The sequence below is a fragment of the Heptranchias perlo genome, unplaced genomic scaffold (genome assembly GCF_035084215.1).
Source record: "Heptranchias perlo isolate sHepPer1 unplaced genomic scaffold, sHepPer1.hap1 HAP1_SCAFFOLD_173, whole genome shotgun sequence".
Lineage (NCBI taxonomy): Eukaryota > Metazoa > Chordata > Chondrichthyes > Hexanchiformes > Hexanchidae > Heptranchias > Heptranchias perlo.
In genome coordinates, this window is record NW_027139001.1 from 8,180 (window position 1) to 30,173 (window position 21,994).

Genomic DNA, 21,994 nt, shown 5'->3' on the forward strand with positions numbered 1-21,994 from the left:
GGTGGATCAGGGTCAGACCGTGCGAGGATTATCCGGGACTGTGGGAGGGACGGAGGGGTATCAGGATCAGACGGTGCGGGGTGTGTCGGTGACTGGGGGAGGGAGGGAGGGGGTTCAGGATCAGACCGTGCGGGGAGTGTCCGCGACTGGGGGAGGGAGGGAGGGGCATCAGGTTCAGACCGTGCGGGGTATGTCCGGGACTCGGGGAGGGAGGGAGGGGGATCAGGGTCAGACCGTGCGGGGAGTATCTGGGACCGGGGGAGTGATTTAGGGGTATCAGGATCAGACGGTGCGGGGAGTGTCTCGGACTGGGGGAGGGAGGGAGTTGGGATCCGGATCAGACCGTGCAGGGAGTGTCTGAGACTGGGGGAGGGAGGGGGATCAGGATAGACCGTGCAGGGAGTGTCTGGGACTGGGAGAGGGAGGGAGGTGGATCAAGATCAGACCATGCGGGGAGTGTCTGGGACTGGGGGAGGGAGGGAGGTGGATCAAGATCAGACCATGCGGGGAGTGTCTGGGACTGGGGGAGGGAGGGAGGGGTAATTAGGATCAGACCGTGCCGGGAGTGTCTGGGACTGGGGGAGGGAGGGAGGGGTGCAGGATCAGACCGTGCGGGAAGTGTCCGGGACTGAAGGAGGGAAGGAGGGGGATCAGGATCAGACCGTGCGGGGAGTGTCCGGGACTGGGAGAGGGAGGGAGGTCGGATCAGGATCAGACCGTGCGGGGAGTATCCGGGACTGGGGGAGGGAGGGAGTGGTGCAGGATCAGACCGTGCGGGGAGTGTCTCGGACTGGGGGAGGGAGTGAGTTGGGATCCGGATCAGACCGTGCGGGGAGTGTCTGGGACTGGGGGAGGGACGGAGGGGAATCAGTCTCAGACCGTGCGGGGAGTATCCGGGACTGGGCGAGGGATGGAGGGGTATCAGGATCTGACGTTGCGGGGAGTGTCTGAGACTGGGGGAGGGAGGGGGATCAGGATAGACCGTGCAGGGAGTGTCTGGGACTGGGAGAGGGAGAGAGGTGGATCAAGATCAGACCGTGCGGGGAGTGTCTGGGACTGGGGGAGGGAGGGAGGGGTAATCAGGATCAGACCGTGCCTGGAGTGTCTGGGACTGGGGGAGGGAGGGAGCGGGAACGGGTTCAGACCGTGCGTTGAGTGTCTGGGACTGGGGGAGGGAGGAAGGGGGATCAGGACAAGAACGTGCGGGGAGTGTCTGGGACTGGGGGAGGGAGGGAGGGTGATCAGGATCAGACCGTGAGGGGAGTGTCTGGGACTGGGGGAGGGGGATCAGGATCCGACCGTGCGGGGAGTGTCCGGGACTGGGCGAGGGAGGAAGGGGGATCAGGATCAGACCGTGCGGGGGTGTCTGGGACTGGGGGTGGGAGGGGGATCAGGATCAGACCGTGCCGGGAGTGTCCGGGACTGGCGGAGGGAGGGAGGGCGATCAGGATCAGACCGTGTGGGGAGTGTCTGGGACTGGTGGAGGGAGGGAGGGGGATCAGGGTCAGACCGTGCGGGGAGTATCCGGGACTGGTGGAGGGAGGGAGGGGGATCAGGATCAGACCTTGCGGAGAGTGTCTCGGACTGGGGGAGGGAGGGAGTTGGGATCCGGATCAGACCGTGCGGGCAGTGTCTGGGACTGGGGGAGGGACGGAGGGGGATCAGGATCAGACCGTGCAGGGAGTCTCTGGGACTGACGGAGGGACGGAGAGGGATCAGGATCAGACCGTGCGGGGAGTGTCTGGGACTGGGAGAGGCAGGGAGTTGGGATCCGGATCAAACCGTGTGTGGAGTGTCGGGGACTGGGGGAGGGAGGGAGCGGGAACAGGATCAGACCGTGCGGGGAGTGTCTGGTACTGGGGGAGGGAGGGAGGGGGATCAGGATCAGACCGTGCGGGGAGTGTCTGGCACTGGGGGAGGGAGGGAGCGGGAACATGTTCAGACCGTACGGGGAGTGTTTTGGACTGGGGGAGGGAGACAGGGGGATTAGGATCAGACAGTGTGGGGAGTGTCCTGGACTGGGTGAGGGAGGGGGATAAGGATCAGACCGTGCGGGGAGTGTCTTGGACTAGGCGAGGGAGAGAGGGGTATCAGGATCAGAACGTGCGGGGAGTATGTGGGACTGGGGGAGAGGGGAAGGGGGATCAGCATCAGGCCATGCGGGGAGTGTCTTGGACCAGGCGAGGGAGAGAGGGGTATTAGGATCAGAACGTTCTGGGAGTGTCTAGGACTGGGGGAGAGGGGGAGCGGGATCAGGATCAGACCATGCAGGGAGTGTCTTGGACTGGGGGAGGGACGGAGAGTGATCAGGATCAGAACGTGCGTGGAGTGTCTGGGACTGGGGGAGAGGGGGAGGGGGATCAACATCAGACCATGTGGGGCATGTCTTGGACTGGGCGAGGGAGAGAGGGGTATCAGGATCAGAACGTGCGGGGAGTGTCTGGGACTGGTGGCCGCTGGGAGCGGGGGTCGAGTGTGGAATCAGAACCCAAAGGCAAATGAGGTCCTAAAACCAGTGCTGGGAAATGGAGAAGGAATTGCCTCGAACTGGGGCGGGAGAATGAAACGATCACATATTGTGGTCTGGGTGGTAAAGAGACATGGAATGTGGAAACAGAGTTCATCAAACAGTGTGTTAAATTTAATATTAGAGGAAAAGTTTAGATTACATTCACCTTCACACCGTCAATATTGGTCTCATTTTCTGCCCTGCCATAAATAGATCTCCTGGAGTGATTGAGAAAAGTCCACAGCTGGAAGTCAACAGGGATTGCAGACTGAGGAACAACAGCAGGTGAATCAGCACAGGATTGTGAGAGCAGCAACCAGAGAGAACCCTTCCGATTCAAACATCTTCCATAGATCGACTGGGGAGAAAGGTAAGAGAAAGTCCCATTTACTCAGATAAACACTGGTCCTGTGGACAGTCCACAAAAGTTACAAGGTAATGGGGGAAATTGAGAGAATGAGACTGGGAGAGTCTGATCACCGAGTACAATTATCCAGTGTGAGGCCGTGCAATGAAATGTGAAGTGAGATCAGTTTCTGTCTCAAAACACACAGTCACAAATGAATCTTGTGTGTGTTTTAGAGCAAAGGGGTTGAATCGAAGAGCTGACTCCAGTCTGAAGCAGAGCCTAGCAGATATACAGTGTCTCCCCGCCCCCAGCACCAACTCGGAAAGAACCCACCTTTATCGCCCCCATAATATCGATATTACATTGCGTTTTAATGTAGTACCAGACAGTGTTACCGAATTCAAATATATTTCATATCCAAATATCAAAATCAATCATCTTACAATTCTGAACTGGATACTGGGTTTTACTTCATGTTATTTCCCATCAGTAAATCTATTCCTGGATTTAACAGTTGCAGTTGAATTGAATGATAATTTAAATATAAACTGGTGATAAAATGATACCTAAATCGTATTCTAATAATGATTTGTAAATTGTCTTCCAATTGATTATTTGTGTTTTGTATCAGAATAATGTTCTGGGTGATCACATGATCCAGCTCCTGGCTTCCGCCGAGGGTTCGTTTTATTAAACTGAGATCGAAGTCTGTCTCAATACAATCTACATTCATTTCCGTGCTTTTTCAACACAATCATCTGATTATTATGGGGATCTGCTTTTAGTAGGAAATATAAACACTGTCTTTCAGCCCTTTAAACACTAACTGGAGTTTGCCGAAATGACGCTTATCCAAATTTTGTAACATTCCAGATGTATAAAGAATGTGACGATCAGTTGTTTCGCCATCGAATTCAGTATTGTGGCAGTAATTTAAATGGTCACTGTGAACAGTTACAGATTTAGATGGTTGAAGACAATTTGCTTTTCAGAGCAGACGGGGTTTGTTTTCAACAGTGTGACTGTTTTATCCATGTCCTTCTTTCGATGCTGTGCTGCTTAATGTTCTGTAGAGTTGGAACTGACGGTGAATTCACTAAATCGCCAGTATCAGGTCTTGTGGTGTAAAAAATCCTTTATTGGAATCGCAGCTTCATGGTCATAAAAAGTGTCTGAATGTTCAGAGTTAATCTTCGACTTAACTAAACTCCAAACACGATGGTGGCTTTTCATATTTCCGTTTCAGTTATTTTCCTTTAGTGATTTCCTCTATTGCCAGGGTAACAATCTGTCAGATCTCAGTACAAGAGGCGTTGGTTCCAATTTATATCCGAAAGACCATGAAACATTCAGTGTAAACTCCTTTCTATATACTCAGATCATGAAACATTCAGTGTAAACTCCTATCTATATATTCAGACCATGAAACATTCAGTGTAAACTCCTTTCGATATATTCAGACCATGAAACATTCAATGTAAACTCCTCTCTATATATGATGTGGAGATGCCGGTGATGGACTGGGGTGGACAAATGTAAGGAGTCGCACATCACCAGTTTATAGTCCAACAGCTTTATTTGATATCACAAGCTTTCGGAGCTTTGCTCCTTCGCCAGGTGAAGTGACTTCACCTGACGAAGGAGCAAAGCTCCAAAAGCTTGTGATTTCAAATCAAGCTGTTGGACTGTAACCTGGTGTTGTCCTCTTCATATTCAGACCATGAAACATTCAGTGTAAACTCCTATCGATATATTCAGACCATGAAACATTCAGTGTAAACTCCTATCGATATATTCAGACCATGAAACATTCAGTGTAAACTCCTATCGATATATTCAGACCATGAAACATTCAGTGTAAACTCCTATCGATATATTCAGACCATGAAACATTCAGTGTAAACTCCTATCGATATATTCAGACCATGAAACATTCAGTGTAAACTCCGATCGATATATTCAGACCATGAAACATTCAGTGTAAACTCCTATCGATATATTCAGACCATGAAACATTCAGTGTAAACTCCTATCGAGATATCCAGACCATGAAACATTCAGTGTAAACTCCTATCGATATATCCAGACCATGAAACATTCAGTGTAAACTCCTATCGATATACTCAGACCATGAAACATTCGGTGTAAACTCCTATCGAGATATCCAGACCATGAAACATTCAATGTAAACTCCAATCGATATATCCAGACCATGAAACATTCAGTGTAAACTCCTATCGATATACTCAGACCATGAAACATTCAGTGTAAACTCCTATCGATATACTCAGACCATGAAACATTCAGTTTAAACTCCTATCGAGATATCCAGACCATGAAACATTCAATGTAAACTCCAATCGATATATCCAGACCATGAAACATTCAGTGTAAACTCCTATCGATATACTCAGACCACGAAACATTCGGTGTAAACTCCTATCTATATATTCAGACCATGAAACATTCAGTGTAAACTCCTCTCTATATATGATGTGGAGATGCCGGTGATGGACTGGGGTGGACAAATGAAAGGAGTCGCACATCACCAGTTTATAGTCCAACAGCTTTATTTGATATCACAAGCTTTCGGAGCTTTGCTCCTTCGCCAGGTGAAGTGACTTCACCTGACGAAGGAGCAAAGCTCCAAAAGCTTGTGATTTCAAATCAAGCTGTTGGACTGTAACCTGGTGTTGTCCTCTACATATTCAGACCATGAAACATTCAGTGTAAACTCCTATCGATATATTCAGACCATGAAACATTCAGTGTAAACTCCTATCGATTTATTCAGACCATGAAACATTCAGTGTAAACTCCTATCGATGTATTCAGACCATGAAACATTCAGTGTAAACTCCAATCTATATATTCAGACCATGAAACATTCGGTGTAAACTCCTATCGATTTATTCAGACCATGAAACATTCAGTGTAAACTCCTATCGATGTATTCAGACCATGAAACATTCAGTGTAAACTCCAATCTATATATTCAGACCATGAAACATTCAGTGTAAACTCCTATCGATTTATTCAGACCATGAAACATTCAGTGTAAACTCCTATCGATATATTCAGACCATGAAACATTCAGTGTAAACTCCAATCTATATATTCAGACCATGAAACATTCAGTGTAAACTCCAATCTATATATTCAGACCTTGAAACATTCAGTGTAAACTCCTATCTATGTATTCAGACCATGAAACATTCAGTGTAAACTCCAATCTATATATTCAGACCATGAAACATTCAGTGTAAACTCCTATATATTTATTCAGACCATGAAACTTTCAGTGCAAACTCGTTTTTATGTATTCAGACCATGAAACGAGGACGCCCAAATCTCTCTGAAGACCAACATTCAATAGTTTCTCACCATTTAAAAAAATATTCTGTTTTTCTCCATCTGCCACTTTCTTGCCCACTCACTTAACCTGTCTATATCGCTTTGCAGACTCTTTGTGTCCTCCTCACAGCTTACTTTCCCACCTACCTTTCTATCTTCAGCAAACTTGGATACATTGCACTCGGTCCCTTCATCGAAGTCATCGAATCATAGAATGGTAACAGCAGGGAAGGAGGCCATTCGGCCTGTCGTCTCTGCGCTGGATCTCTGCAAGAGCAATCCAGCTGGTCCCACTCCCCCGCACTATCCCCGTAGCCCTATAATTTTTTTTCCCTTCAAGCGTTTATCCAATTCCATTTTGAAGGCCATGATTGAATCAGCTTCCACCACCCCCTCGGGCAGTGCATTCTAGATCCTGAGCACTCACTGCGTAAGAAGGTTTTTCCTCATGTCGCTTTTGGTTCTTTTGCCAATCAACTTACATCTATGTCCTCTGATTCTTGACCCTTCCGCCAATGGGAACAGTTTCTCACTAGACCATTCATGATTATGAACACCTCTTCAGATCTTCTCTAAACCTTCTCTGTTGTAAGGAGAACAACCCCAGCTTCTCCAGTCGATCCATGTAACACTAACATAGATTGTAAATAGTTGAGGCCCAAGCACCGATCGCTGCAGCACACCTCTGGTTACAGCCTGCCAACCTGAAAATGACTGTTTTATCCCTACTCTCTGTTTTCCGTCCGTTAACCAATCCTCTATCCATGCCAATATATTACCCACAACTCCCTTATCTTGCGTAACAACCTTTTATGTAGCACCTTATCGCATGCCTTTTGGAAATCCAAGTATACTACATCCACTGGTTCTCCTTTATCTAGCCTGCTGGTTACATCTTCAAAGAACTCTTCATAAATTTGGTAAACACGATTTTCCTTGCATAAAACCATGTTTACTGTGCCTAATCATATTATGATTTTGTAAGTGCCCTGTTACCACTGCCTTTATGAATTCCAGCATTTTCCTGATGACTGATGTCAGGCTAACTGGCCTGTCGTTCCATGTTTTTTTCTCTCCCTCCTTTCTTGAATAGCGGGGTTACATTTGCTACCTTCCAATCCGCTGGGACCGCTCTAGAATCGAGGGAATTTTCGAAGATCACAACCAACGCATTCACTCTCTCTCTGCAGCCACCTCTTCCAGAACCCTCGGATGTAGGCCATCAGGCCCAGGGGATTTATCAGCTTTAGTCCCATTAGTTTCTGAAGTACTTTTTCTCTTCTGATATTAATTGTTTAAAGTTTCTCACTCTCGTTTGCCCCTTGGTTCCCCACTCTTTCCGGTATGCTTTTTGTGTCTTCTGCTGTGAAGACAGATACAGATTATCGACGCACATTAATCTTAAAAGGATTATTCTTACCATCAGTTTATCGATTAATAAATTGATTTAATTTTACTTAGCAGGTGTAAATAGAGGACTGTATTTAATATGTGATTTCAAAACATCAGTGAGCGACAGGCCCTTTAGATTAATGTACAAGTCTGGCGTGTCATGTAACTTTCATATTACAAAGTGATCATCATAAGTAATACCATTGTTGAGAAATGGCGGGGTTATAATATGTTCTATGGAAAACAAGTATAAGTGCAGAGAAACAAAGTTCAAAGCACTTTTTTCCACTTGGCGGCTGTAAGTTGTCAGCGAGCTCAGGGAACGGAAATGAGATTCTGGGTGGAAACCAGATGGTGATCAGAATTAAAGATAAAACCTAATGCAGTGAATTAATCAACACCAAATGCGGGTGACCCCATTATTCTCAGGTGAATGTTAGGGTCGAATTGAAACCCAGTGCTCCATTAATTAAAAAACACAGGGATTGAATAAACCTTCTGGTAAAAAAATCAAACTGAAGGGGGAACTGAGTGGGTCTTAAAATGTCTGCCCCTGAGTGACACAAAGTAACAGCAAAATGCTGAAACTTGCAGAGACAGAGGCGAACGGTTTCCGTTTGTGGGAACTCACCTCCTCAAACTTTGGGTTGATCTGAGGAAGAGCTTTGTGCACTTTGCACGTTGACACCACTTGCTGAGTCTGATCCAACCTGTGATATGGACACGTGTCTTCTGGCAATTTAACTTGTTCGATCCGAGTCTGTGTAGGATTTAACAAATTGTTGATGGTCAAAGATCGGGTTTCATCATCCTGCCGCTTGTCCCCAACATAAAATACTCACAGATACTCAGTCACTCACTGATATACAGAGGCATCCTCTCTCTCTCACACTCACTCAGAGTCACTCACTGATATACAGGGGCACCCTCTCTCTCACACACTCACTCAGGGTCATTCCCTGATAGACAGGGGCATTCTCTCTCACACTCACTGATATACAGGGGCATCCTCGCTCACACTCACTGATATACAGGGGCATCCTCGCACACACTCACTGATATACAGGGGCATCCTCGCTCACACACATTCACTCAGAGTCACTCACTAATATACAGACGCATCCTCTCTCTCACACACTCACTCACTGATGTACAGAGGCATCCTCTCTCTCACACTAACTCACTGAGTGTCACTCACTGCTTTACAGAGGCATCCTCTCCCTCACACTCACTCAGAGTCACTCACTGATATACAGAGGCATCCTCTCTCACACACACACTCACTCAGAGTCACTCACTGATATACAGAGGCATCCTCTCTCAAACACACACTCACTCAGAGTCACTCACTGATATACAGAAGCCTCCTCTCTCTCACACTCACTCAGAGTCACTCACTGATATACAGGGGCATCCTGTCTCACACAAACTCACTCACTGATATACAGGGGCATCCTCTCTCACACACACTCACTGATATACAGGGGTATCCTCTCTCACACAAACACTCACTCAGTGTCACTCACTGATAAACATGGGCATCCTCGTTCACACACATACTCACTCACTGATATACAGAGGCATCCTCTCTCTCACACATTCACTCAGAGTCATTCACTGATATACAGAAGCCTCCTCTCTCTCACACTCACACACACTCACTCACTGATATACAGCGGCATCCTCTCTCTCACACACTCACTGATATACAGCGGCATCCTCTCTCACACACACACACTTACTCAGAGTCACTCACTGATATACAGAAGCCTCCTCTCTCACACACTCACTCAGAGTCACTGATATACAAGGGCATCCTCTCTCACATACCGACTCATTCAGAATCACTCACTGATACACAGAGGCATCCTCGCTCACACTGACTGATATAAAGGGGCATCCTCGCTCACACACACTCACTCACTGATATACAGGGGCATCCTCTCTCTCGCACACTCACTCAGAGTCACTCACTGATATACAGGGGCACCCTCTCTCACACTCACTCAGAGTCACTCACTGATATTCAGGGGCATCCTCTCTCTCTCACACACACTCAGAGTCACTCACTGATATACAGACGCAGCCACTCTCACACTCACTCACTGAGAGTCACTCACTGATATACAGGGGCATCCTCTCTCACACACACTCACTCACTGATATAGAGACGCATCCTCTCTCTCACACACTCACTCAGAGTTATTCACTGATATGCAGGGGCATCCTCTCTCTCACACTCACTCACTTATACACAGAGGCATCCTCTCTCTCTCACTCTCACTCACTGATTTACAGAGGTATCCTCTCTCACACACACTCACTCAGAGTCACTCACTGATACGCAGGGGCATACACACACACACACACACACACACACACAGAGTCACTCACTGACATACATGTGCATCCTCTCACACGCATACTCACTCAGAGTCACTCACTGATATACAAGGACATCCTCTCTCAAACACTGACTCACTCACTGATACACAGAGGCATCCTCTCCCTCACACTCACTCAGAATCACTCACTGATATACAGACGCAGCCTCTCTCTCACACACTCACTCACTGACATACAGGCGCATCCTCTCTCACACACTGACTCACTCAGAATCACTCACTGATGCACAGAGGCATCCTCGCTCACACTCACTGATATAAAGGGGCATCCTCTCTCACACTAACTGATATAAAGGGGCATCCTCGCTCACACACTCACTCACTCAGAGTCACTCACTGATATACAGGGGCATCCTCTCTCACACTCACTCAGAGTCACTCACTGATTTACAGACGCATCCTCTCTCTCACACACTCACTCACTGATATACAGAGGCATCCTCTCTCTCACACTCACTCAGAGTCACTCATTGATATACAGATGCATCCTCTCTCTCACACACACTCATTCAGGGTCACTCACTGATATACAGGGGCATCCTCTCTCACACAAACACTCACTCAGTTTCACTCACTGATATACAGAGGCATCCTCTCTCTCACACATTCACTCAGAGTCACTCACTGATATACAGAGGCATCCTCTCTCTCTCACACACTCACTCACTGATATACAGAGGCACCTTCTCTCTCTCACACTAACTCACTGATTTACAGAGGCATCCTCTCTCACACAAACACTCACTCAGTGTCACTCACTGATAAAGATGGGCATCCTCGTTCACACACATACTCACTCACTGATATACAGAGGCATCCTCTCTCTCACACTCACTCACTGAGTATCACTCACTGATATACAGAGGCATCCTCACTCTCACACATTCACTCAGAGTCACTCACTGATATAGAGAGGCATCCTCTCTCTCACACACACTCACTCACTGATATACAGAGGCATCCTCTCTCTCTCACACGAACTCACTGATTTACAGAGGCATCCTCTCTCACACACTCACTCACTGATATACAGGGGCATCCTCTCTCACACACACTCACTCAGAGTCACTCACTGATACACAGGGGCATACACACACACACACACACACACACACACACACACACACACACACTCAGAGTCACTCACTTACATACATGTGCATCCTCTCTCACACACAAACTCACTCGCAGATACACGGGGGCATCCTCTCTCTCACACACTCACTCACTGACATACAGACGCATCATCTCTCTCTCACTCACTGATATACAGAGGCATCCTCTCTCACACAGACTCACTCACTGATACACATAGGCTTCCTCGTTCACACTCACTGATATAAAGCGGCAACCTTGCTCACACTGACTGCTATAAAGGGGCATCCTCGCTCACACTCACTGATATAAAGGGTCATCCTCGCACACACTCACTCACTGATATACAGGGGCATCCTCTCTCTCACAAACTCACTCAGAGTCACTCACTGATATACAGGGGCATCCGCTCTCACACTCATTCAGAGTCACTCACTGATTTACAGACGCATCCTCTCTCTCACACACTCACTCACTGATATACAGAGGCATCCTCTCCCTCACACTCACTCAGAGTCACTAACTGATATACAGACTTATCCTCTCTCTCGCACACACTCATTCAGGGTCACTCACTGATATACAGGGGCATCCTCTCTCACACAAACACTCACTCAGTGTCACTCACTGATATACAGAGGCATCCTCTCTCTCACACATTCAATCAGAGTCACTCACTGATATACAGAGGCATCCTCTCTCTCTCACACACTCACTCACTGATATACAGAGGCACCTTCTCTCTCTCACACTAACTCACTGATTTACAGAGGCATCCTCTCTCACACAAACACTCACTCAGTGTCACTCACTGATAAACATGGGCATCCTCGTTCACACACACACTCACTCACTGATATAAAGAGGCATCCTCTCCCTCTCACACTCACTCACTGATATACAGAGGCATCCTCTCTCTCGCACTCACCCACTGATATACAGGGGCATCCGCTCCCTCTCACACTCACTCACTGATATACAGAGGCATCCTCTCTCTCTCACACTTACACACTGAATTACAGAGGAATCCTCTCTCACACACACTCACTCAGAGTCACTCACTGATACACCGGGGCATCCTCACACACACACACACACACACACACACACACACACTCAGAGTCACTCACTGACATACATGTGCATCCTCTCTCACACACACACTCACTCACTGATATACAGGGGCTTCCTCTCTCTCACACACTCACTGATATACAGACGCATCCTCTCTCTCACACATTCACACACTGATGTACAGAGGCATCCTCTCTCTCACACTCACTCACACAGAGTCTCTCACTGATATACAGAGGCATCCTCTCCCTCTCACACTCACTCACTGATATGCAGCGGCATCCTCTCACACACACACTCACTCACTGAAAATCAGGGACCTCTTCTCGCTCACACTCATTCAGAGTCATTCACTGAAAAACAGAGGCATCCTCTCTCACGCACTCACTCAGAGTCACTCACTTGTATACAGATGCATCCTCTCTCACACATTCACTCAGAGTCACTCACTGATATACAGAGGCATCCTCTCTCTCTCACACACTCACACTGTGTCGCTCACTGATATGCAGAGGCATCCTCTCTCTCTCACACACTCACTCACTGAGAAACAGGGGCATCCTCTCTCTCACGCACTCACTCAGAGTCACTCACTTATATGCAGATGCATCCTCTCTCACACTCACTCAGGGTCACTCACTGATATACAGACGCATCCTCTCTCTCTCACACTCAATCACTGATATATACACACATCCTCTCTCACTGTCTCTCTCACGCTGTTCACTGCCTTCCCCAAAGTGTAAACAATTTTACAACACTAAGTTATAGTCCAACAAATTTATTTTAGATCCCACAAGATTTTGGAGGCTTCCTCCTTCCTCAGGTGAACGGTGTGGAAAATCACACCGTTCCCCAAAGTGTGTGACACTGTGTCATTACCCGTTTGTTTCACACGCTACACAATAAACAGTGCACAGGAACAGGAGGCGGCCGTTCAGCCCCTCGAGCCTGTTACACAGGAACAGGAGGAGGGCATCCATCCCCTCGAGTCCATTACACAGGAACAGGAGGAGGCCGTCCATCCCCTCGAGTCCATTACACAGGAACAGGAGGAGGCCGTCCAGTCCCTCGAGCCTGTTACACAGGAACAGGAGGAGGCCGTCCAGCCCCTCGAGCCTGTTACACAGGAACAGGAGGAGGCCGTCCATCACCTCGAGCCCATTACACAGGAACAGGAGGAGGCCGTCCATCCCCTCGAGCCTGTTACACAGGGACAGGAGGAGGCCGTCCATCCCCTCGAGCCCGTTACACGGGAACAGGAGGAGGCCGTCCAGCCCCTCGAGCCCATTACACGGGAACAGGAGGAGGCCGTCCATCCCCTCGAGCCTGTTACACAGGGAACAGGAGGAGGCCGTCCAGTCCCTCGAGCCTGTTACACAGGAACAGGAGGAGGCCGTCCAGTCCCTCGAGCCTGTTACACAGGAACAGGAGGAGGCCGTCCAGCCCCTCGAGCCTGTTACACAGGAACAGGAGGAGGCCGTCCAGTCCCTCGAGCCTGTTACACAGGAACAGGAGGAGGCCGTCCATCCCCTCGAGCCTGTTACACAGGAACAGGAGGAGGCCGTCCATCCCCTCGAGCCTGTTACACAGGAACAGGAGGAGGCCGTCCATCCCCTCGAGCCTGTTCCACCATTTTATTAAATCATAGCCAATCTGTCCCTCAACTCCATATCACCTCGATATTCCTCATAAAAGGGTAGATTTGGTTACCTCTTATTTTGTACTGAAAACAGAATCTGACCCTGTTGGGGAAACTGGAAACCAGGGACACAGACAGACTCAGTGAGTGAGGAAAACTGTGGGAGATGGTGTTTAATGTGGGCAAGTGTGAGGTCATCCACTTTGGATCAGAAAAAGACAAATCGGAATATTTTCTGAATGGGAAGAGTGTGGGAACTGTGGATGAGCAGAGAAATTTAGGGGTTCAAGTTCACAAATCTCGAAAACCCAGTGGGCGGGTACAAGAAGTGATCAAAAAGGCGAAGGGAGTGTTGGCCTTTATCTCAAGAGGGCTGGAATATCAAGGGGAGGAAGTTATGTTACAGCTGTGGAGAGCTCTGGTTAGAGCTCATCCAGATCTCAATGAGGCAGGTTTTAAGGACCGTCTTAAAGGAGGGGAGAGAGAGAGAGGTGGAGAGGTTTCGGGAGGGAATTCCAGAGCTTAGGGCCCCGGCAGGTGAAGGCACGGCCGCCAATGGTGGAGTGATGGAAATCGGGGGATGGGCAAGAGGCCAGAATTGGAGGAGTGCAGAGACTCGGAGGGTTGTCGGGCTGGAGGAGGTTATAGAGATGGGGAGAGGGGCGAGGGTCATGGAGTGATTTGAAAACCAGGATGAGAATTTTAAAATGGAGGCATTCCCGGACCGGGAGCAACTGTCGGTCAGTGAGCACAGGGGGTGATGGGTGAACGGGACTTGGTGCGAGTTCAGATACGGGCAGCAGAGTTTCGGATCAGCTGATGTTTATGGAGGGTGGAAGATGGGAGGCCGGGCAGGAGGGTATTGGAATAGTGGAGTCTGGAGGTGAGAAAGGAATGGATGAGTCTGATTAACCGTCTGATTCACACCCCCACCCGGGGGAGGATGGCGGTGGATGGGGATGATGGCGGTGGATGGGGACCGGTTGATCCTCTCCAGGGGGAGGATGGCGGTGGATTGAGATGATGGCGGTGGATGGGGACCGGTTGATCCTCTCCAGGGGGAGGATGGCGGTGGATTGAGATGATGGTGGTGGATGTGGACCGGTTGATCCTCTCCAGGGGGAGGATGGCGGTGGATTGAGATGATGGTGGTGGATGTGGACCGGTTGATCCTCTCCAGGGGGAGGATGGCGGTGGATTGAGATGATGGCGGTGGATGGGGACCGGTTGATCTTCTCCAGGGGGAGGATGGCGGTGGATTGAGATGATGGCGGTGGATGGGGACCGGTTGATCTTCTCCAGGGGGAGGATGGCGGTGGATTGAGATGATGGCGGTGGATGGGGACCGGTTGATCTTCTCCAGGGGGAGGATGGCGGTGGATTGAGATGATGGCGGTGGATGGGGACCGGTTGATCCTCTCCAGGGGGAGGATGGCGGTGGATTGAGATGATGGCGGTGGATGGGAACGGTTGATCTTCTCCAGGGGGAGGATGGCGGTGGATTGAGATGATGGCGGTGGATGGGAACGGTTGATCTTCTCCAGTCCCCTGAACTCTGCCATCAGTCGGCTGAAGGCACCGCCTCTCGACACACGTCACACGCGCGCCGTTGCCAGGTTACGAACGTCACACGCGCGCCGTTGCCAGGTTATGAACGTCACACGCGCGCCGTTGCCAGGTTACGAACGTCACCGCGCCTTTGCCAGTTTTCCAACATCGCCCGCGCTCCCGGCCCGCGCTGTTTCTGTTCAACGGCCGCGCAGTTTTAAAGTCAGCTGCCGCGTGACCCCGAGCCGCACCTCGATTGGTGGACCTCGCGTGGACGTCAATCACCAGGTTCCGAACCGCAGGAGCGGACTCTGGGAGGGGGCGTTTATTGACGGTGAATGTCCGCAGTGCGCATGCCCCGGCCATCCAATCCCCGGATGGAGCAGGGTCGGCGGAGAAGAAGACGGTTTGGAGGAAAAATGGCGGTGGAGGCGCAGGGGGTGAAATGGAGAGAGAGTGTGAGTGAGTGTGTGGGATTGGGGGCCGCTCCGATGGAGGGAGGCTGTACTCCCCGCCCCCGCCAACGTACCGGCATGTGGGGGAATTGAAACTCAGAGACAGGAGCAAACGGTTCACCCGTTTGTGGGAATTCACTCGCAATCTTTGGGTCGATCTGAGGAGGAGTTTTCTGATCCTTTCCCCCGAGACACCACTGACTGTTTCTGATCCAACCTGTGATGTGGACAGGTTCTGGCAATTTAACTTGTTCAGTCCCAGTCTGTGTTGGATTTTACATGTTTTTAATGGTTAAAGGTTGGGTTTCATCATCCTGCCGCTTGTCCCCAACACAAAGTGCACAGAGATACTCAGTCACTCACTGAGATACAGCATCTTCTCTCACAAACTCACTGATATACAGAGGCATCCTCTCTCTCTCACACACTCACTGATATACAGGGGCATCCTCTCTCTCTCACACACTCACTGATATACAGGGGCATCCTCTCTCTCTCACACACTCACTGATATACAGGGGCATCCTCTCTCTCTCACACACTCACTGATATACAGAGGCATCCTCTCTCACACACTCACTGATATAGAGGGGCAACCTCTCTCTCACACACTCACTGATATGCAGAGGCATCCTCTCTCTCCCACACTCACTGATATACAGAGGCATCCTCTCTCTCCCACACTCACTGATATACAGAGGCATCCTCTCTCTCACACACTCACTGATATGCAGAGGCATCCTCCCTCTCACACACTCACTGATATACAGAGGCATCCTCTCTCTCTCACACACTCACTGATATACAGAGGCATCCTCTCTCACACACTCACTGATATAGAGGGGCAACCTCTCTCTCACACACTCACTGATATGCAGAGGCATCCTCTCTCTCCCACACTCACTGATATACAGAGGCATCCTCTCTCTCTCACTCACTGATATACAGAGGCATCCTCTCTCTCACACACTCACTGATATACAGAGGCATCCTCTCTCTCTCACACACTCACTGATGTACAGGGGCAACCTCTCTCTCACACACTCACTGATATACAGGGGCAACCTCTCTCTCACACACTCACTGATATGCAGAGGCATCCTCTCTCTCCCACACTCACTGATATACAGAGGCATCCTCTCTCTCTCACACACTCACTGATGTACAGGGGCAACCTCTCTCTCACACACTCACTGATATACAGGGGCAACCTCTCTCTCACACACTCACTGATATACAGAGGCATCCTATCTCTCACACACACTCACTGATACACAGGGGCATCCTCTCTCTCACACACTCACTGATATGCAGAGGCATCCTCTCTCTCACACACTCACTGATATACAGGGGCAACCTCTCTCTCACACACTCACTGATATGCAGAGGCATCCTCTCCCTCACACACTCACTGATATACAGGGGCAACCTCTCTCTCACACACTCACTGATATGCAGAGGCATCCTCTCTCTCACTCACTCACTGAGATACAGCATCTTCTCTCACAAACTCACTGATATACAGAGGCATCCTCTCTCTCTCACACACTCACTGATATACAGGGGCATCCTCTCTCTCACACACTCACTGATATACAGAGGCATCCTCTCTCTCTCACACACTCACTGATATACAGAGGCATCCTCTCTCACACACTCACTGATATGCAGAGGCATCCTCTCTCTCACACACTCACTGATATACAGAGGCATCCTCTCTCTCACACACTCACTGATATACAGAGGCATCCTCTCTCACACACTCACTGATATACAGGGGCAACCTCTCTCTCACACACTCACTGATATACAGAGGCATCCTCTCTCTCTCACACACTCACTGATATACAGGGGCATCCTCTCTCTCACACACTCACTGATATGCAGAGGCATCCTCTCTCTCTCACACACTCACTGATATACAGAGGCATCCTCTCTCACACACTCACTGATATACAGAGGCATCCTCTCTCTCACACACACACTCACTGATATACAGAGGCATCCTCTCTCACACACTCACTGATAAACAGAGGCATCCTCTCTCTCACACACACACTCACTGATATACAGGGGCATCCTCTCTCTCACACACTCACTGATATACAGGGGCATCCTCTCTCTCACACACTCACTGATATGCAGAGGCATCCTCTCTCACACACTCACTGATATACAGAGGCATCCTCTCTCTCACACACACACTCACTGATATACAGAGGCATTCTCTCTCTCTCACACACTCACTGATATGCAGAGGCATCCTCTCTCTCACACACACACTCACTGATATACAGAGGCATCCTCTCTCTCTCACACACTCACTGATATACAGGGGCATCCTCTCTCTCACACACTCACTGATATACAGGGGCAACCTCTCTCTCACACACTCACTGATATGCAGAGGCATCCTCTCTCTCACACACTCACTGATATACAGGGGCAACCTCTCTCTCACACACTCACTGATATGCAGAGGCATCCTCTCTCTCACACACTCACTGATATACAGAGGCATCCTCTCTCTCACACACTCACTGATATACAGAGGCATCCTCTCTCTCTCACACACTCACTGATATACAGGGGCAACCTCTCTCTCACACACTCACTGATATACAGGGGCATCCTCTCTCTCTCACACTCACTGATATACAGAGGCATCCTCTCTCTCACACACTCACTGATATACAGGGGCATCCTCTCCCTCACTCACTCACTGATATACAGGGGCATCCTCTCTCTCACACACTCACTGATATGAAGAGGCATCCTCTCTCTCACACACTCACTGATATAGAGGGGCAACCTCTCTCTCACACACTCACTGATATGCAGAGGCATCCTCTCTCTCCCACACTCACTGATATACAGAGGCATCCTCTCTCTCTCACACACTCACTGATGTACAGGGGCAACCTCTCTCTCACACACTCACTGAGACACAGGGGCAACCTCTCTCTCACACACTCACTGATATACAGAGGCATCCTCTCTCTCACACACACTCACTGATACACAGGGGCATCCTCTCTCTCACACACTCACTGATATGCAGAGGCATCCTCTCTCTCACACACTCACTGATATACAGGGGCAACCTCTCTCTCACACACTCACTGATATGCAGAGGCATCCTCTCTCTCACACACTCACTGATATACAGGGGCAACCTCTCTCTCACACACTCACTGATATGCAGAGGCATCCTCTCTCTCACACACTCACTGATATACAGAGGCATCCTCTCTCTCACACACTCACTGATATACAGAGGCATCCTCTCTCTCTCACACACTCACTGATATACAGAGGCAACCTCTCTCTCACACACTCACTGATATACAGGGGCATCCTCTCTCTCTCACACTCACTGATATACAGAGGCATCCTCTCTCTCACACACTCACTGATATACAGGGGCATCGTCTCCCTCACTCACTCACTGATATACAGGGGCATCCTCTCTCTCACACACTCACTGATATGCAGAGGCATCCTCTCTCTCACACACTCACTGATATAGAGGGGCAATCTCTCTCTCACACACTCACTGATATACAGAGGCATCCTCTCTCTCTCACTCATTGATATACAGAGGCATCCTCTCTCACTCACACACTCACTCACTGATATGCAGAGGCATCCTCTCTCTCACACACTCACTGATATACAGGGGCAACCTCTCTCTCACACACTCACTGATATACAGAGGCATCCTCTCTCTCACACACACTCACTGATACACAGGGGCATCCTCTCTCTCACACACTCACTGATATACAGAGGCACCCTCTCTCTCTCACACTCACTGATATACAGAGGCATCCTCTCTCTCACACACTCACTGATATACAGAGGCATCCTCTCTCACACACTCACTGATATACAGGGGCAACCTCTCTCTCACACACTCACTGATATACAGAGGCATCCTCTCTCTCTCACACACTCACTGATATACAGGGGCATCCTCTCTCTCACACACTCACTGATATGCAGAGGCATCCTCTCTCTCTCACACACTCACTGATATACAGAGGCATCCTCTCTCACACACTCACTGATATACAGAGGCATCCTCTCTCTCACACACACACTCACTGATATACAGAGGCATCCTCTCTCACACACTCACTGATATACAGAGGCATCCTCTCTCTCACACACACACTCACTGATATACAGGGGCATCCTCTCTCTCACACACTCACTGATATACAGGGGCATCCTCTCTCTCACACACTCACTGATATGCAGAGGCATCCTCTCTCACACACTCACTGATATACAGAGGCATCCTCTCTCTCACACACACACACACTCACTGATATACAGAGGCATCCTCTCTCTCTCACACACTCACTGATATGCAGAGGCATCCTCTCTCTCACACACACACTCACTGATATACAGAGGCATCCTCTCTCTCTCACACACTCACTGATATACAGAGGCATCCTCTCTCTCACACACTCACTGATATACAGGGGCAACCTCTCTCTCACACACTCACTGATATGCAGAGGCATCCTCTCTCACACACTCACTGATATACAGAGGCATCCTCTCTCTCACACACACTCACTGATACACAGGGGCATCCTCTCTCACACACTCACTGATATACAGGGGCAACCTCTCTCTCACACACTCACTGATATGCAGAGGCATCCTCTCTCTCACACACTCACTGATATACAGAGGCATCCTCTCTCTCACACACTCACTGATATACAGAGGCATCCTCTCTCTCTCACACACTCACTGATATACAGAGGCATCCTCTCTCTCACACACTCACTGATATACAGAGGCATCCTCTCTCTCTCACACACTCACTGATATACAGGGGCATCCTCTCTCTCACACACTCACTGATATGCAGAGGCATCCTCTCTCACACACTCACTGATATACAGAGGCATCCTCTCTCTCACACACACACACACTCACTGATATACAGAGGCATCCTCTCTCTCTCACACACTCACTGATATGCAGAGGCATCCTCTCTCTCACACACACACTCACTGATATACAGAGGCATCCTCTCTCTCTCACACACTCACTGATATACAGAGGCATCCTCTCTCTCACACACTCACTGATATACAGGGGCAACCTCTCTCTCACACACTCACTGATATGCAGAGGCATCCTCTCTCACACACTCACTGATATACAGAGGCATCCTCTCTCTCACACACACTCACTGATACACAGGGGCATCCTCTCTCACACACTCACTGATATACAGGGGCAACCTCTCTCTCACACACTCACTGATATGCAGAGGCATCCTCTCTCTCACACACTCACTGATATACAGAGGCATCCTCTCTCTCACACACTCACTGATATACAGAGGCATCCTCTCTCTCTCACACACTCACTGATATACAGGGGCAACCTCTCTCTCACACACTCACTGATATACAGGGGCATCCTCTCTCTCTCACACTCACTGATATACAGAGGCATCCTCTCTCTCACACACTCACTGATATACAGGGGCATCCTCTCCCTCACTCACTCACTGATATACAGGGGCATCCTCTCTCTCACACACTCACTGATATGCAGAGGCATCCTCTCTCTCACACACTCACTGATATAGAGGGGCAACCTCTCTCTCACACACTCACTGATATGCAGAGGCATCCTCTCTCTCCCACACTCACTGATATACAGAGGCATCCTCTCTCTCTCACACACTCACTGATGTACAGGGGCAACCTCTCTCTCACACACTCACTGATATACAGGGGCAACCTCTCTCTCACACACTCACTGATATACAGAGGCATCCTCTCTCTCACACACACTCACTGATACACAGGGGCATCCTCTCTCTCACACACTCACTGATATGCAGAGGCATCCTCTCTCTCACACACTCACTGATATACAGGGGCAACCTCTCTCTCACACACTCACTGATATGCAGAGGCATCCTCTCTCTCACACACTCACTGATATACAGGGGCAACCTCTCTCTCACACACTCACTGATATGCAGAGGCATCCTCTCTCTCACACACTCACTGATATACAGAGGCATCCTCTCTCTCACACACTCACTGATATACAGAGGCATCCTCTCTCTCTCACACACTCACTGATATACAGAGGCAACCTCTCTCACACACACTCACTGATACACAG

General features: G+C 49.3%; 2 long non-coding RNA genes across 4 annotated transcripts; one reads left to right on the forward strand and one right to left on the reverse strand.

Annotated features, from left to right (window-relative positions):
* The first annotated feature begins 2,436 nt into the window (after nt 1-2,436).
* Nucleotides 2,437-3,700, forward strand: LOC137309630 (uncharacterized). Its single transcript, XR_010959921.1, has 3 exons — nt 2,437-2,630; nt 2,723-2,879; nt 3,092-3,700. It is a non-coding gene; the product is annotated as an uncharacterized lncRNA (long non-coding RNA).
* On the reverse strand, nt 2,620-15,706 carry LOC137309629 (uncharacterized). 3 transcript variants are annotated; one of them, XR_010959920.1, is made up of 3 exons: nt 15,620-15,706; nt 8,236-8,364; nt 2,620-2,867 (listed from the first exon to the last, which is right to left on the reverse strand). It is a non-coding gene; the product is annotated as an uncharacterized lncRNA (long non-coding RNA). The 3 variants fall into 3 exon arrangements; XR_010959918.1 differs by lacking the exon at nt 15,620-15,706 and adding an exon at nt 13,892-14,807; XR_010959919.1 differs by lacking the exons at nt 2,620-2,867; nt 15,620-15,706 and adding exons at nt 5,724-7,575; nt 13,892-14,807.
* Nucleotides 15,707-21,994: the final 6,288 nt, after the last annotated feature.